This window comes from Stegodyphus dumicola, chromosome 5 (genome assembly GCF_044657685.1).
Source record: "Stegodyphus dumicola isolate Sdum_Otavi_A_Nest chromosome 5, ASM4465768v1".
NCBI classification, from domain to species: domain Eukaryota; kingdom Metazoa; phylum Arthropoda; class Arachnida; order Araneae; family Eresidae; genus Stegodyphus; species Stegodyphus dumicola.
This window is the reverse complement of record NC_140772.1, coordinates 211,977,315-211,993,383: the sequence shown is the minus strand read 5'-3', so window position 1 is coordinate 211,993,383 and position 16,069 is coordinate 211,977,315.

Genomic DNA, 16,069 nt, shown 5'->3' with positions numbered 1-16,069 from the left:
GGATACACAAGAAGGGTATACAAAGCCCTTTATTTTTCTCTATTTACAATAACTTCCGTACTTCGGAATACAAAGACCCACTACTTGTGGTCTAAACGTAAAAATATAAAAATAAAACTAAACTCTTAACTTTGAAATAATAAACGTGGAAGATTGGCCTTACATTAACAGGAAGCCGTATGTAGTACAGAGAACTGTGAACACTACAATACGTTTAAAAATTATCACGAGGATTAAAACTCTGGCCTGGAAGGCAACCAGCAACTGAGTAAAACTTCTAAGGTAAGCGGCCTGCTTCGACTAACTCCATCCTCTCTCTCGCTTGGCAAAAAGCCACAACTTAAGTACTTGGCGTTCGCCAGACAAATTTTGCATAAATAAGTTAACGCTTTTAATTCTGGCCGGAAGTAGAAAATAAGAAGTGATAGTAAAGATTTAAAATAAAATAAACGTTAGTAAAACTTAAGATACTTACATACTTCCCACCAGAGTTAATTAGTTTGAAACTGAGGTCTAAAACGACCTTGTTGAAAACTTTTAGCTCTAGAATCTAACGCGAGGCCAATCTTTTACAAACATTTTTCGCTAGAAACTAGAAATTTAAAAGAAAGAAATTTATTTTTACAATAGCAGCTCCCAGGACACGCAATTTTTTCATCTGTACTTCATCTAAACAGGAATCTCTTTCTCTTTGAATCACTCCAGCACAATTCGAGCCTTGAGTTTTCCTGTTGGAATATTCCATTTCCATTTGGAAAGACAGACGCCATGTAGGAGGGCAACTGGTCCGCAATTATGTTCAGATTGTCCACAGCTTTCATGGTCTGTTCTAGCACACCTGAGGGTCCCAGAGACGCTCACCGCCACCACCAGACTGTGTATGATGCGATGTTCGCCTGGAAGACGGCGTACACTAAAACGATCATCGACCTGATGAATGAGAAAGCGTGATTCATCACGTGACAGGCCACTGTCTTTCATTTATTCATGGCCCAGTCTCGATATTTCAGGGTCCACTCTAGGTGTAGCTGACAATGACGCTTGGCGAACAGAGGCACATGAGTGGAACATATCTAACAATGTTCACTGAACTGTGTTTTCCGAACGACTTGAACTTAAACCTGCATTATACTGGGGTGTCAACTGAGTGACTCACTGGCTTGATTTTGATGGACCAGGCGGGGCAATCTCCAACGTCCTTTTCTTTGATGACGCGTGTACATCCAACACTTTGGCGTCTACTTATCAGGTTCAGTGTTTCTCCTTACTTGCTTGGGGAACATTGAAGAACCTGACTCGGAACAGGGAGTTTACTAAAGCTGTGTCCAATAAATGTGGGAAGTAGACAAGATACACAGGAAGGGTATACGAAACCCTTTGTTTTTCACTCTTTACAATAATTTCCGTACTTCGGACTACAGAGACCAACTACTTGTGGTCTGAACGTAAGAATATAAAAATATTAACTAAACTTTAACTTAAATTTGGAATAATAAACAAGGGCCTACGTGGAAGATTGGCCGTATATTAACAGGAAGCCGTATGTAGTACAGAGAACTGCTAACACTACAATACGTTTAAAATTATCAAGAGGATTAAACCTCTGGCCTGGAAGGCAACCAGCAACCGAGTAAAACTGCTAAGGCAAGCGGCCTGCTTCGACTAACTCCTTCCTCTCCCTCGCTTGGCAAAAAGCCACAGCTTAAATACTTGGCGTTCGCCAGACAAACTTTGCATAAATACGTTAACGCTTATAATTCTGGCCGGAAGTAGAAAATAAGAAGTGATAGTAAAGATTTAAAATAAAATAAACGTTAGTAAAACTTAAGATCCTTACACCTTGACTAATTAAAAGAAATATTAAGCTGAAGAAAATTTTCGAAGCCATTGACAACATTTCAGTCAAAAATTCTCTCTTCAAAAGTAAACTAAAATGGAGGAACATTTCTGAATTTTTAATTCAAAATTAAAGGCGAATTAATTTGCATAATATATCTTTAAAAGAAAAATTTAATGTTACGATTATTATATCATAAATAAAGCTCTATGACTGATTTTTTTCCATTTCGTTGGGTTTAGAATAGCTTGTATGCTCCCGAATACAGAAACTTTTAATTTACATATTTATTGCATATTACAGCGTTCACAAAGAATACAATGCCGTATTTCAATGAATAAATCTCATATGAAGGAAGATGGATCATTTGGTCTTAGCAAGTGTGACAAAAGATTTGATAGCTTTCGAAATCTGCGTAAAAAGAATTGCTTACTTGTTTAGAAATAGAAATATGGCGTCTTAAAGAAGTACATAAAATTAATTATGCCAAAAATTTTCTCTTAAGAATAAATACTGAATAAATACCAAATTATGTCTCTTAAGAATAAATACTGAAGAAGGCTTAAATAACCTTTTTATTTAATCTACGCATTTCAGCACTTCAATCATTTCTACAGTATTTTGAAACAGATAAGCTTTGCCTCAAGTAATGTTTTTATACTGTAGATGTTTTATTACAATATTTACACATGCAATTATCTTCAGATATATGCATGTTTTTGTTTTCTCTAGAGAAATTATTTATATCTATATTTGCTAATAAGCTACTTCGTTTCATTTTGCCTTTACATGTTTCAGATTTTATTCCATTAAAAGCATCGTAATGGGATCATATTGAGTTATATCTCCAATAATAAGAAACGACAACAAGAAATTCTTTTGTTGATATTTTGATTAGAAATTTCTAATTATTCTTCCATTACTTTGTTCAACTATGATATATACCCTCAACAAATCTGTAGAATATTATAAATTTTTATCTCAAAACACAATTTCATACATCTTTTATTTCTTTAATATTTGGAATAAAAGACTGATATTTTTTTGCCTAGAAGCCTTTCAATGGGTGAAAAGTATTTACATGAAATTCATATGCTTTTATCAACCACATAAGGTATCCATTCAATTTTTCAATCGTTTGTTTTTATAATTTCCAAAACAAGCAAAGTTCTTCAAAAAGCTTTAAATAATCCAATGCAAATCTTTAGAGAAATAAAATCTTCATTTGCTAATATAGAGACTGTAGTATTTCAGCATAAAAGGCTATAGTATTATAGAGTCTTCGTGCATTCTTTGGAAGCATACTCTCTTAAATACTATATCGAAGACCAAGTAGCGAGTTCTGTTCTCGTTATGTCTCTTAAGAATAAATACTGAAAAAGGCTTAAATAACCTTTTTATTTAATATAATTTCGTGCTCGTAAATCAGCACCACTTGTGGCTACATAACAGAAAATAAGAATGTAACAATTCACCAGTAAAATTAAGATAAACTAATGAATGGTTCCTTAGCTTAAACTAACGCTAAATCTACAGCACATAGCAAAGCCGAGCCTAGAAATATCAGTATAAACTGAAAGGTGTCAAACATCGAACTAGAGAGCTAATTTTAAACTCGCAGCATAAACATCGGAACTAAGTTCGCTACTGCTCATTTGAACTCTTCAAACGCAGCAAATACTGCTTATGAAACGCCTTTAAAATTTCCATCTACGTCGTACAAAATTTGCGTTTCGGCAGGAAACTGAAATTAGGAGAAACAGGAAATGCAAACAAAAAATAACTGGTTAGAATAAAGTAAAACCTTACAGTATGAATGCATTCTTCATATTATTATTATATTTAACTGCACTGATAAATGAAGATTTTTTACAGAGAAACTTTCTGTTCATATTTAAAAGGATGAATCATTAAAGTACAATATAATGGTTTGTGAAGACGCGATCAACGTATCTGCAAATGAGAATACCTTTGAGAACACTGCACTGGTGCTCCACGCTACGCATTATATTTTGGCAAGTATTATTTGGGTAGGAAGAAATCCGTTACTCATAAACGTCGCTTACTTAAGGTAACAGAGTTAGCTATTTCTATAATATTCATGCAAAAACCTTTGCAGCTATAACAATCAAATATATGATGACAGAAATGTGCAATTCATAACGACAATCTGAAAGTTGATCTCAGTTAAATTAGTTATTTAAATCTTTGAATTCTGAGCCTTAAAATTTAATGTAAAGAGATAAATCATATTGCAGTGTATGTTTTAATTTAAAGTACCTTTAAATTTGCGTCAGTAAATTCTTTATCTTTGAAACGAGTGATTTTTGTTAATATTTTATACACAAAATGGCGACCAAACTACTTACAAAACTGCAATTTAAATATGATTTATTAGGAGATAGTATTTTATACTTATTTATTTCCTAACATAAACATGAAGTATAGAACAAGCAAAAGACATTTATGAATACAAAAAACACAAGTGATGCCATTCACAAAAAGGGTAATGTTATTTTTAATAGTTCGCTGACTTTGCCGCAACATCCTCCCCACCCTGGTCAACCTCCAGGGGGATGACAGGTCGGGTAATGGTACGGCCATTGGTGCGCAGAACATAAGTACGGACTTTCTTGTCGCGGCCAAGGATTAGCTCCTCAACACGGGCCTTTTTCCAGGTGTGGCGATGTCTAACATCTTCTTGTAGTAGAACAATGTCCCCTTTCCGTATTTTATTTGTTTCAGATGGATTCCACACTTGATGAAATGTACGTAAGTCCATCAAATATTCCTTTTGCCATCTTTTCCAAAAGGAGTCCATCAAATGTTTACGATTCTTCCACATACGATTTAAATTTGTTTCAGGATTTGTGGGGCTGGAAGGAATAGAAGTTATTTTCTTTCCTATGAGGAAGTGCGAGGGTGTTAAAGCTTCCTCAGAGTCATCTTTTATTCCGTATTCGTGGACAATCGGTCTACTGTTAAGAGCGGCTTCAATATCACATAATACAGTGATCAAACCAGCGTCATCCAAAAGAGCCTTACCTAATGTTTTCCGAAGGCATCGCTTAATTGAGCCAATCATTCTTTCCCACCATCCTCGCCACCAAGCCGCCCGGGGGCGATGAATTTCCATTTGATGTTTTGGTGGGCATCAAAATGCTGTGCCTTAGCAGAGGATATAGTATCCCACAATAATTTCAGCTCTTTGTCCACAGCGCAGAAAGTTGTGGCATTATCAGTGTACACTGTATGAGGAAGTGAACGTCTAGAGACAAAATGTTGTAATGCAAGTAGGAAGACGTCAGTACGCATATCGGAAACTAATTCTAAGTACATAGCTCGAGTTGTAGCACATGTGAAGATGACAATGTAGGCTTTTGTAACGGAGTTATTATTTTTTACGTAGAGTGGTCCAGCAAAATCAATTCCTGTAATTTCGAAAGGAGATGACTTTTGAATTCGCTCAGCTGGTAGTGGAGCTTCTATCTGTTCACTTCTCTTTTGTTTCAGTACTTCACATGGAAGGCAAGTCTTTATCACCTTTTTAATGGCCTGTCTTGCTCTTAATATCCAATATTCTGAACGAAGCTGAGAAAGTACAATCCGAACACCGAAATGATGCATTCGTAAATATTTTTGGTGTATCAGTAGGCATGTAAAATGATGAGAACCTTCCAATAATATGGGATGTTTTTCAGCATGAGATAAATCAGAAAATTGTAGTCGACCGCCAAGAAGTATAATATTGTTCTTGAAAAAAGGGTTAAATTGTTTTATCCTTGATTTCTTAGGGAGTGATTTTCCTGTCAACAGAGCTACATATTCTGAAGGAAAGGATTTTTTCTGAACGGTCTGTATCCAATAAATACGAGCTTGATTCAGTTCTGTGGCATGTAACTCACCCACTAACTTTTCTTGTTTCCTACAGTTGTGAATAAAGCGAAGAATCCAAGGTGTTACACGTAATAATCGAACGTAAGAACTGCATTTTCCAGCCTTTTGAGTAGATACGATGTGAAGGGTCTGAACTTTTTTCTTTCTTTGCCTCGAAGTTACGACTGTAATCTTTAGAAATAGTATCAGAATGAGGCCAATATTCTAGAGATTTGACTAACCATGGAGGGCCGTTCCACCAAATTTCCAGGTTTTTTAGTGTTGAGGGTGAAACACTTCGAGAAAGTTTGTCAGCTGGATTGTCTTTGCCAGGGCAATGTCTCCATTGTGAAGTATTGGTATAGGAAATAATTTCTGTTACACTGTTGCTAACAAGTTTTCCATTTATTGGGGTCACTGCGTATCCACCCTAAGACAACTTGAGAATCACTCCACAATGTTGCATTTGACGAACAGATGTTTGTTTCAGGACAGAAATATTGCAACAATCGTGCTCCCATCAGGGCCGCCAAGAGCTCCAAACGAGGTAAGGTAACTTTCTTTATAGGAGCTAGTTTGTTGCGACCACACACTAAATTCACATTCGATTGGTCACCTTTAAAGGGAACAATGTACAGAACTGAACCATAGGCAGGTTCAGATGCGTCACAAAACACATGAATAGCAAAAGGAACATGTGATGAAATGCCTATGCATCGAGGAATTTCAAGGGAGCAAATTTCATCAAGTTCTTTCACAGCTGCATACAATAAAGTTGATAAATTAGCAGGTAGTAATTCATCCCACTTGATTCCAAGAATCCATGTATTTTGGAATAAGATTTTCCAAAGAATAGTAAACGGTGAAAAAAGGCCTAAGGGATTATAAAAACTAGCAATGCAGCGGAGTAACCATCTCTTTGTAAGTGGTTTGTCCGTAGAAACACAGAGGGAAGTCTTGAATGCATGCTTCAAAGTATCAGAAGTTGTATTTCAGTCAATACCTAAGACAGTTGTTTCCGTTTTGTGCGATTCTTCATGTGTTTGTAGTAGTTTTTTGAGTTTCAAAGAGTTTGTAGCCCATTCTTCCACAGGCAATTTCATTAGAGACATTAAATTCTTGATCTCGTGATATAGCATTGCAATGCGTGATTCAGTTTCCATACTAGCAAGAAAGTCATCCATATAGAGATGTTCATCTATCATTCGTGCAACAATTGGAAATTCTGCGATATGTTTTGCAGCCAATTCTCGTGTCGCAGCACAGAGTAAAAACGGCCTGAAAGTAAGGCTAAATAGTAAATGAGTAAATCTGTAAACAGTTATTTCATCTGTAAAAGTAGCAGGTTGAGATGAATCAGCTTTTAATTTTGTACCAGAAAAATTTGGTGACGTCACTATCTTCTTTATGTAGTGACAACTGTAAGAAAACTTGCTTACCATCGCATGTAACAGCGAATTCATGCAATCGAAATCTTAGTAAACAACCAATAGTTTCAGGAAGAAGATTCGGGCCAGCTTCCAAGGTATCGTTCAGGGAAAGCATTCCAGGAGCATGCGAGGAAGCATCAAACACAATTCTCCACTTGGTTTCAGATTGCGTTTTCTTTCTTACAGCATGATGAGGAAGGTAATATACTGGTTTCTCTATTTTTAATAGTTCGCTGGCTTTGCAGCAACATGGTTTAATTGTTATTTGTAAATAGCTTATCGTAGCTATTTACATGTCTAAAACAGCTATAAATAGAATGTGAGTTAGTTAGACGAGGACAAATCAGATTTATAAATATAATTCATAAACTGCAAAAATGGTTCACTAGTACTGATATGTTTAAATAAGAATAGAAGCTTATTCATATATAACTACGTAAACTATGCATAAATGGATAAGTTATTTTGTAAGAAAATGATGGATTAGAAAAAAGAATCAAGAAAATGCCCTCGTAGAGTAACAGACCATTATGCTTTAATGGATATCTTATTTTGCACATTTACTATATGTATCTAAATTAATAATCCATATCAGATATGAAAGGTTATAACGGAATTTCGTAAAATATGTTAAATTTTTCATATTATGGTATATTGTAGAATATTAGAACTGTATTAACAATCAATCGTTATGAGGAGAATCGATTTATTAGATTGTTATTAAATTTTGAAGTTATGACGCCCGTGGAGCCATTCAACGCTCACATTCTTAAATATAGAGCAAAACAGCTCTTTTCCCTAGCGGTAGAACATTCCGCTCCCACATCACGGACGCAAGATTTGTCTCTGAAGCTACACTTCGGATTCCACCCATAGATGTCGCTATGAGCAGGAGCCCGCTAAAATACCGAAAACACTGAACAAGACAGAGCAATAAATCACCAGTGGCCTTCAGACCATCATAGAAGTGCCTTTTAGGGCGAGACAGGGAAACGCACCTCCTCTCCTCCACCCTCTTTCCTGAGGAAAAAATGCAAACTATGTCGCTCATGTCACCTCTCTCAAGTTTTCAACTGACCCAACTAGCCATGCCTAACAAATCGAGCTGAACAAATCACCAACGCAACAATCAACCACACTAAAAGCAGGAGTCAAAGCACGGCAAAACATCGTCTCTACTTATTAGAATACAGATGCTGGGGAAGAGTGTAAGACGTCCACAGAGGTGCTCAACGCTCTCAAATTTGAAAGAGTTCAAATTTTTGAATCTAGCCTTCCGCTCCCATTTTACGAACTCACGTTCTGTCCTCAAAGCCAAGTGACCTCTCGCACCTCGATTCTGGTTCGATCCACGGATGTCTCCACGAGCAAACTTTGACTAAAACACCGAAAGCACTCAACAACAGCGACTCATAAATCACCTTTGCCCCGCAGTTGCCGCAAAGTATTAGAAGTGAGTTCACAATCAATTGTTTACGCATTTCGAATAGTTTGAAATTCATTCTGCTCAACTTTTTAGGTATGAGCAGTAAAATTGTACATTTCATAAATATTTTGTTTTTTATTTAACTTGGATTATTGTATTTACTAGGTGGTAGAATGATACGTTTGGTTGACTTCAGAATGTAAAGGTTGTTATCATTGTTATCTTTATCAGATCCAGTAAATACAATATCTTGGATTATTGTATTTACTAGATGGTAGAATGATATATTTGGGTAACTTCAGAATGAAAAGGTTTAACTTTTTTAATGTGAACCATTGAAAAGTACACTCTTATACTTGAGAGCATCTTTTTAATTAACCCTTTTTGTTGCTTTTCCAAGTTATAATTAGAGTCAATGATTAGTGACATGTCTCCAATTCCATTTATAAAATATTGCTTGAATGAAATATGTTAAATTCAACGAGATGAAGAGATTTTTATTTAAATTCATGCAGCCGATGTATTCAAATGCTGAATATGATAATTAATGAACATCTGATTGAAATGGTGTAATGGTGAAACGGTACATGTGCAAAACATGCAATATTGGGTTGTGCTTTTTCAAAGGTGGTGTCACTTTCTTCGAAAAGTACCACAATGAAAAAAAAAATAGACTAAAGTGTAAATAATGCAAATGTAACAAATATCCAAGTTACTTTTTTTTCCATCTATCATCATCAATTAACCAAAAATGAGCTTTTTACGGGGGTGTAGAGTAGCTGATCTTTCCGTGGCACTCCCTGTGTAATACTAAATTTGCTATGGTATTGAGAATCTAGTGTTTTTTAATCGTAGGCAAAATCTCTTACTCTTTTACGCGCTTCCCAGCAATGTTCGTTTCAGCACTCTTTTTGAAGTTCTATTCAATCAGTGTGCCAGCTTCGGGCACACCCACAGAATTAAAACGATAAGTGCTATCTTCCCAAAATTTTACCTGTGTACTCCTCTAGACCTCATTAGACTGCCTACCTTTTTTTTTAATCCGGAGGTAGCGTGCCGGAAAGGGATAATGCTCTAGAACACGGTTCTGAAGCCCTCACAACACTGCATCCAAATGCGGAGGTTTTATTCCTTCCCTTGAACACCGCTTCCTTAATCCAACCAATGGGACAAAGAATCACAATATTCTAATCTTCTTATGTCGAGCATGTTTATATCTCTGAAAATAAAGCACTAGCTGAAGGAAAGCATGATATGCTAATGACATTTAGGAAGCAATTCAACATAAGCATTAGTATGCCAACAAGTGAATTCATCAACAATGAGCTCTTTCTGGCTCCAGCGCTGACCAGAAGTTGTCAAAAATTTTAAAGGATTTTTTGGATGAAAATGAAATTTATGAAACCTAACAGACTTCAAAAGCACTTGTAATAAACGAACGAAGGATTTTTCAGATGTGGAAGAAGAAGAAAAGAAAGATTTAGTCGAGAATGACGATGGTGAATATTAAAACTGAAGAAAAGAATGATTTTATAACAGCTGAAGTGAATCAACAATATTGAAGGAGGTAAAGAGATTTCAACGTGAACGAACGTTAAACGAATTGTTAGGAAATACAGAGGAACTGCCTGATTTTGTAATAGAGATTGTTCAAATTGAAGAAAGAAAAGGGCACTTTATGAGGGACATTGAAAAACGTTACGCTTCTTACCGCAAAACTTTTAAAGAGTTGCATCAGCCATTGGTCCAAGAAAAAATCACTGTGTTTTTAAACGAATAATTTTATCTTGTACTTATTCAGCAGTGATAAAAGTCTTTCCAATTAATAATTAAAGTTTAAGAAATTTCATTTTGCTTCCATTTAGGTACATATATATTACACATATTTTCATAATCTGAAGTATACCTTGTACAGCTATTATGATTTTTTGGAAGCTGCAAAGGTGAAAAATGAGCAACGCCTTCGCCGAGAGTCGAACAACGGACCTCTGGAATACGCGCCCAGCATGCAGACCACTACACCAAGAAGGAACGCTAAGAAGGCGGGAGAAATACTTTCGTTTTTAGGGGACCCAATCACCAAATCCTGGGTGTGGAGAATTATCATCCACAACCCTTTTAGTTCGGGCGCCACTTGTAGAGACATTAGGTATTTTTGGAAGCAGGAAGAGATGAGAAATGAGCAACGCCTTCGCCGGGAATCGAACCATGGACCTCTCGAATACGCGTCGAGCGTACAGACCACTAAACCACGAAGGCACCCTAAGAAGGCGGGAGAAATACCTTATAACCTTACCCATTTCTTTCCGTAAAACGTTAAATTTGCGGAAAGTTATTTTGCTGTACGCGAAATGCGATAATGATATAACTTTCGCATTCGACAAGATTTTGCACTCAGAGAGTTATAATCATTATCGAAAAGATAATATTTTATGTTTCAAAACCGCCCAATTAAAAATCTGAAAAGTTGGTACCACTGGCTAAAGAAAAAATTTCAGCTTTTGACCATTTTTCATAAAACTAGTGAGATAAAAATGAAATCGTTTTCATGATACCCAAAATTAAAGCAAAATACAATGTAAGCAGCAAAATATACATGCTTTTGTTAAAGTTGAATCCGAAATAGTCTAACTTGAATGTAGTTCGAATATAGTTCTGCTATAGTACCAATATATTTATTTGAGTGCTTGCAAGATGTAGTATTATTTTGAAACCAACAATCAAAATGTAGTGTATAATGTGCCATTATCTTTCACCAAAATAGCTTACATTTTGCGTATCTAAATATCTAAATGTTTAAATACTTCCGTAACTGTAATCAAGGCTTTCAAACTCAATTTCCTAAAATATTTATGAAACTGACGAGGATCATTAAGCTCGCATTAACTAAATAATCTTACTTGTTCCGTGAACAAGACATAGGAATTTGCATAATATTACGCAGTTGTCCATTAGCGTGATGTTGAAGTAATTAAGATTCTTTGGAAGATCTTCTTGAGATATTAATTATTAACGAAGCGAGTGCAAGAAGAAATTTTTAGTATCATTAATAGTCAAGAAAAATTGGTACAATTAATAGAACAACGTAAGTTTTGCATTAAAGAATAAGTTATAAAAATGTTGGTGCAAGAAATAAGTATTGCATCTCTACTTTGCCTGACTCATTTAATAAACCTGTGATATTTTACTGCTTAGAAGAAATTACAAGTAATACTAATTCTTTTAGTAAAGGGAAATTTTTATTAATAGGTATATTGGAAAATGAAGAATGCATAAGATAAGTTTGGATAGTTCGAGCTCATTTTCAATTATTGAAATAATAAAATCTTACATTAAAGCAAATCTGTTGTGAGTTTTCATCAACTGGGCAAAAACTTGTAAAATACTTGAAATATTTCATGCATTATTTTGTGACTTTATTGAATTTAATTTATAAGTAGGAAAGATTACTTTAAAAAATCTTATGTATCCTTCAATGTTTTAAAAATAAACTTTTGATAATTTGAGTAGTGAATGCACAGGTGTGAAATACAGCTAATAGAATTATGCATAAGGCCGTCCTTGAAGAGAATTATGCAGAACTGTATTGTCCTTTAATTAATACACAGTGTTTTAAACCCATAGTTTCAAATTTTAATTAATACATAGTGTTTTTAAACCCATAGTTTAAATTTTAATTAATACATAGTGTTTTTTAAATGCACAGCTTCAAATTTTAATTAATACATAGTGATTTTAAACCCATAGTTTCAAATTTTAATTAATACATAGTGTTTTTAAACCCATAGTTTCAAATTTTAATTAATACATAGTGTTTTTAAACCCACAGCTTCAAATTTTAATTAATACATAATGTTTCTTTTAAACACGTAACTTCAAGTTTGCTTTTCATATTACAGAGGAATTTATAGATTTTCTTTTTGTCCTATTGGTATGTGATAGTGGTTTTCTTTCAACGTTTATATATCAGTAATTGCTTTGTAATTTATTCCAACTGGTCACGCATTTCACTTATTTACATGCGTATAAGTCATTATTGCTATTACTCTCTTATTTCCACATTTTTATGAACGGTCAACTGGATCATAATGTGGAAATTTGCATTATTACATATTTTATTTTGGCTTGTTAAGAAACTGGAATTTAATTCCTTTACATTTCGGGACCATTATACGGAATTTAAGGGCAATAATATTTTAACTTCCTTGCACGAAGTAAAAGGAGCATTGTAAAATAGATTTCAAATGGATTTAGAAGAAAGTTTTTCCTGTCTGTACGCATTTATGTACTTTTGTATGTATGTATCTCGCATAACGCAAGAGCGAGTAGCCGTAGAACGTTGAAATTTAGTATATAGAACTGTTATAACATGTAGTTGTGAACCTCCCTTTTTCGTTGCTCAGATATTTAATTCTTGTATGTTGCAAAATGTGCATTTTTTGCTTTAAAAGAGATTGAATTATGTAGCTTTTATGTTCCGATTAAGGCTTTTATGCCTTTAGTTAATCTTCATGCAATAATTGTAGAATTAGCAAAGATTTAAAAATTTAAGTGACAAACTAAGCCTAACGAACCGCCATTTGTTTACATTTGAAGCTTAGTAGAATAGTGAATTTAGTCAGCTTCTGGACCTTTAATATCTTTTCTTCTAGTGGTGGGACCAAAAACAAACTTTCAGTTTTGTGAATCGAAAAAACTGCCTTCTTACGCACTGGCCGAATTGCTTGTTTTTGAGCAGAAACTCTAAATTTAATTGTAAAAATATTTTAACTGCATTTGATGTTAATTGAATGAGAAATATATTCCTAAGGAATTGAAGGAAAGAAGTTTAAATGAAATGCAGCAAAAAATGTGTATAATATAACAAACAAGAAGTAATGTGCTGTTCATATCAGATTTTTAAATTTATAGTTCGTGGTTTAATATATATATTTATATATATAATTCATATTATACTCACATTGGAAATGTAATCTCTATGACACAACAAAATTTTTTTATTACCTTTTATTAGATCGTTACTTTTGATGTAGGAGGTAGTGTGCTTAAGAACACGAGAAACACAAATTTTGTAAATGCTATATTATATGATGAATATTTTATTTATTACACTAATATAAGAAGTGAAATCTGTTATAAAGTGCTGTTAAGGCGTACAGGCTCCATAATGTTTTAAGTAGCTAATTTTTTCCCTGATGACCAACTCATTTATTTCATATGGAACATGAATGAAAACTTGTAGACATGTACTACTCATTCTTTCTGATGTTTTTTCTGAAACAGCTAATTTCAAATAATGGTACCTGTTCTTAACGTTGGAATATTTTCCCACATTTTTGCTTACTGGTTTCAGCTGCACAGACAATGAAAATTTCTACAAAACAATCAGCAAGATCCTTTGTTATCTTTCGTTATGTTATTTAACATAGAAACGCAATGGGTGTGCACTATGTTGTTTACTAATATATAACAGGAATCTGTAATGTGGACAAAATGGTTGAATATAGAAAAAAGTGTTAAATATAATCCTTGTCAATAAAATTTGTATTTGTTTGAATAAGTTAAATTCAGACTTCTGCTTTGACTATCAGTAAATGTGAATTTATTTCCTTTCAATTAACATTATATGCAGTTTAATTGTTTTGACATTTATATTCACAGCAACTAAACCTTTAAATAGGTAATTTCTTATTGCAAAGATATACTATGTCTGAGAAGAAGCGTTACCTAGTCTAAGCTGAAATGTCACTTGAATTCGAGGCAAATGTCGAATAAATGGTCGCGTGATCAAATGTAATTTTCCTTTGAGCTAAATGTCTGGGAAAGAGATTGCATTTATATATAATTAATCAGTCATGTCTAGGAAAGGAGTACGTTTTATCTGGATTAGTATTTTCTGGGCTTATCGGAAACGTGTTAATTCAAAGTATTTTGTCTTTGAACAATTAATGAAACAAGCCTTTTAAAAATTTCCTGATATCAAACTGAAAACTTATTTTTCGTTAGCGATTTTTAAACTTCATCACATACAATCAAAGACGGTTTTCACTTTCCTTGATAAAAATAATTTTGATTACATTCTCTTTTAAAAAACGCACTTTATAAAATCTTTGAAGGGATCTGAAAGAAATAATGGCTTTAGCCATCGGAAATGTGTTATATTTATCCTTAATCAAAGTAAAAATTAAGTTCTAATTATAATTTTTATCTGTACTACGTACGATCAGACTTCACAGGAGCTATACGCTCTTCCCTGATCGGTGGTCATTCTCAGTATTCAGTGTGCTGCTTAATTCTTGCGACTAGGAGTAGTAAATAGTATAGTTTCTTAGCTGATAACACATTGACAATTTAGATTAAAATAGTCGATTATTATTATTGCATGATTAAAAAAATTTTAGTCTTTCATTTATAAGGTTCTGCTACATTTTGCGAAATTAGTTTTGATAAAAGTGAATTTAATAGAAAAAAATGCAAATGCACTCTCTCGAAACGGCATTTTGAGTTGGTTCACTATAAATGTCCGTTTCACGTTTCAAACTGTTGCCATCAAATATTATTGCCTTGTGTTATATTTAAAGCAATTTAAATAATGAAGCATCTGCGCGATACATAGATGTTTCTCACAATGTCAAAAAAACAACTTTACCTAGAGCCATCAAATTTTGCATAACGTAGTCCTCCCACTCAATATGGACAAATAGAAGACCCAATTTGGTATTTCGAATTTGTGTTATTATTTGTTTCACACTTTGTAAAACTTTAACGAATTTTTGATTAACAAACTCAACGATTTCAAAGCGAGCAAAGAAAATATAGTAGTGGAAAAAAAAACCTTTTATATCTCAAGCGTGCGAGACTGTGTATCCGAAATTATAAAGATATGCTGCTTTTAAACATTTTTAGCCTGACACTAGCGCAAATTCTCACGAAACGTATACGTTGTCAGGACTTCTCTTGATTTGCTTTGGAAACATGATGTGTCCTGAATAGGAACAGGGAGCTTACTCAAACTATGTTCAAAATTTGTGTGTAACAGACGACACAAGCAGGAAGAGTATACGAAACCATTTATTTTCTATACTTTTGCAAGTGCTTCCGAACTTAGGGATACAAAGACCAACCACTTGTGGTCTGAACGTAAGAATATAAAACTGCTAACTAAAACTCTAACTAAAAGCTAACTTTGAATTAGTATACAAATGCCTAGCATTAAGACTGGCCTTTATTTAAAAGGGTACCTATGTAGTACGCCGAGCTGCTGAAAATACAATACGTTTGCAAAATATCAAGAGGGCTAAACCTCTGGCCTTAAAGGCAACCAGCAACCGAGTGAAAACTCGTAAAACTGCAGTGGCAAGCCGCTTGCTTCCTAAATCTCCTTCTCTCTCCCCTAACTCTTGGTAAATAGCCACAACTTAAGTAGTACTTGGGCGTTAGCAAGACAATTTGCATAAACAAGTTAAAGCAATTAATTCTGGCCGGAAGTAGAAAATAAGA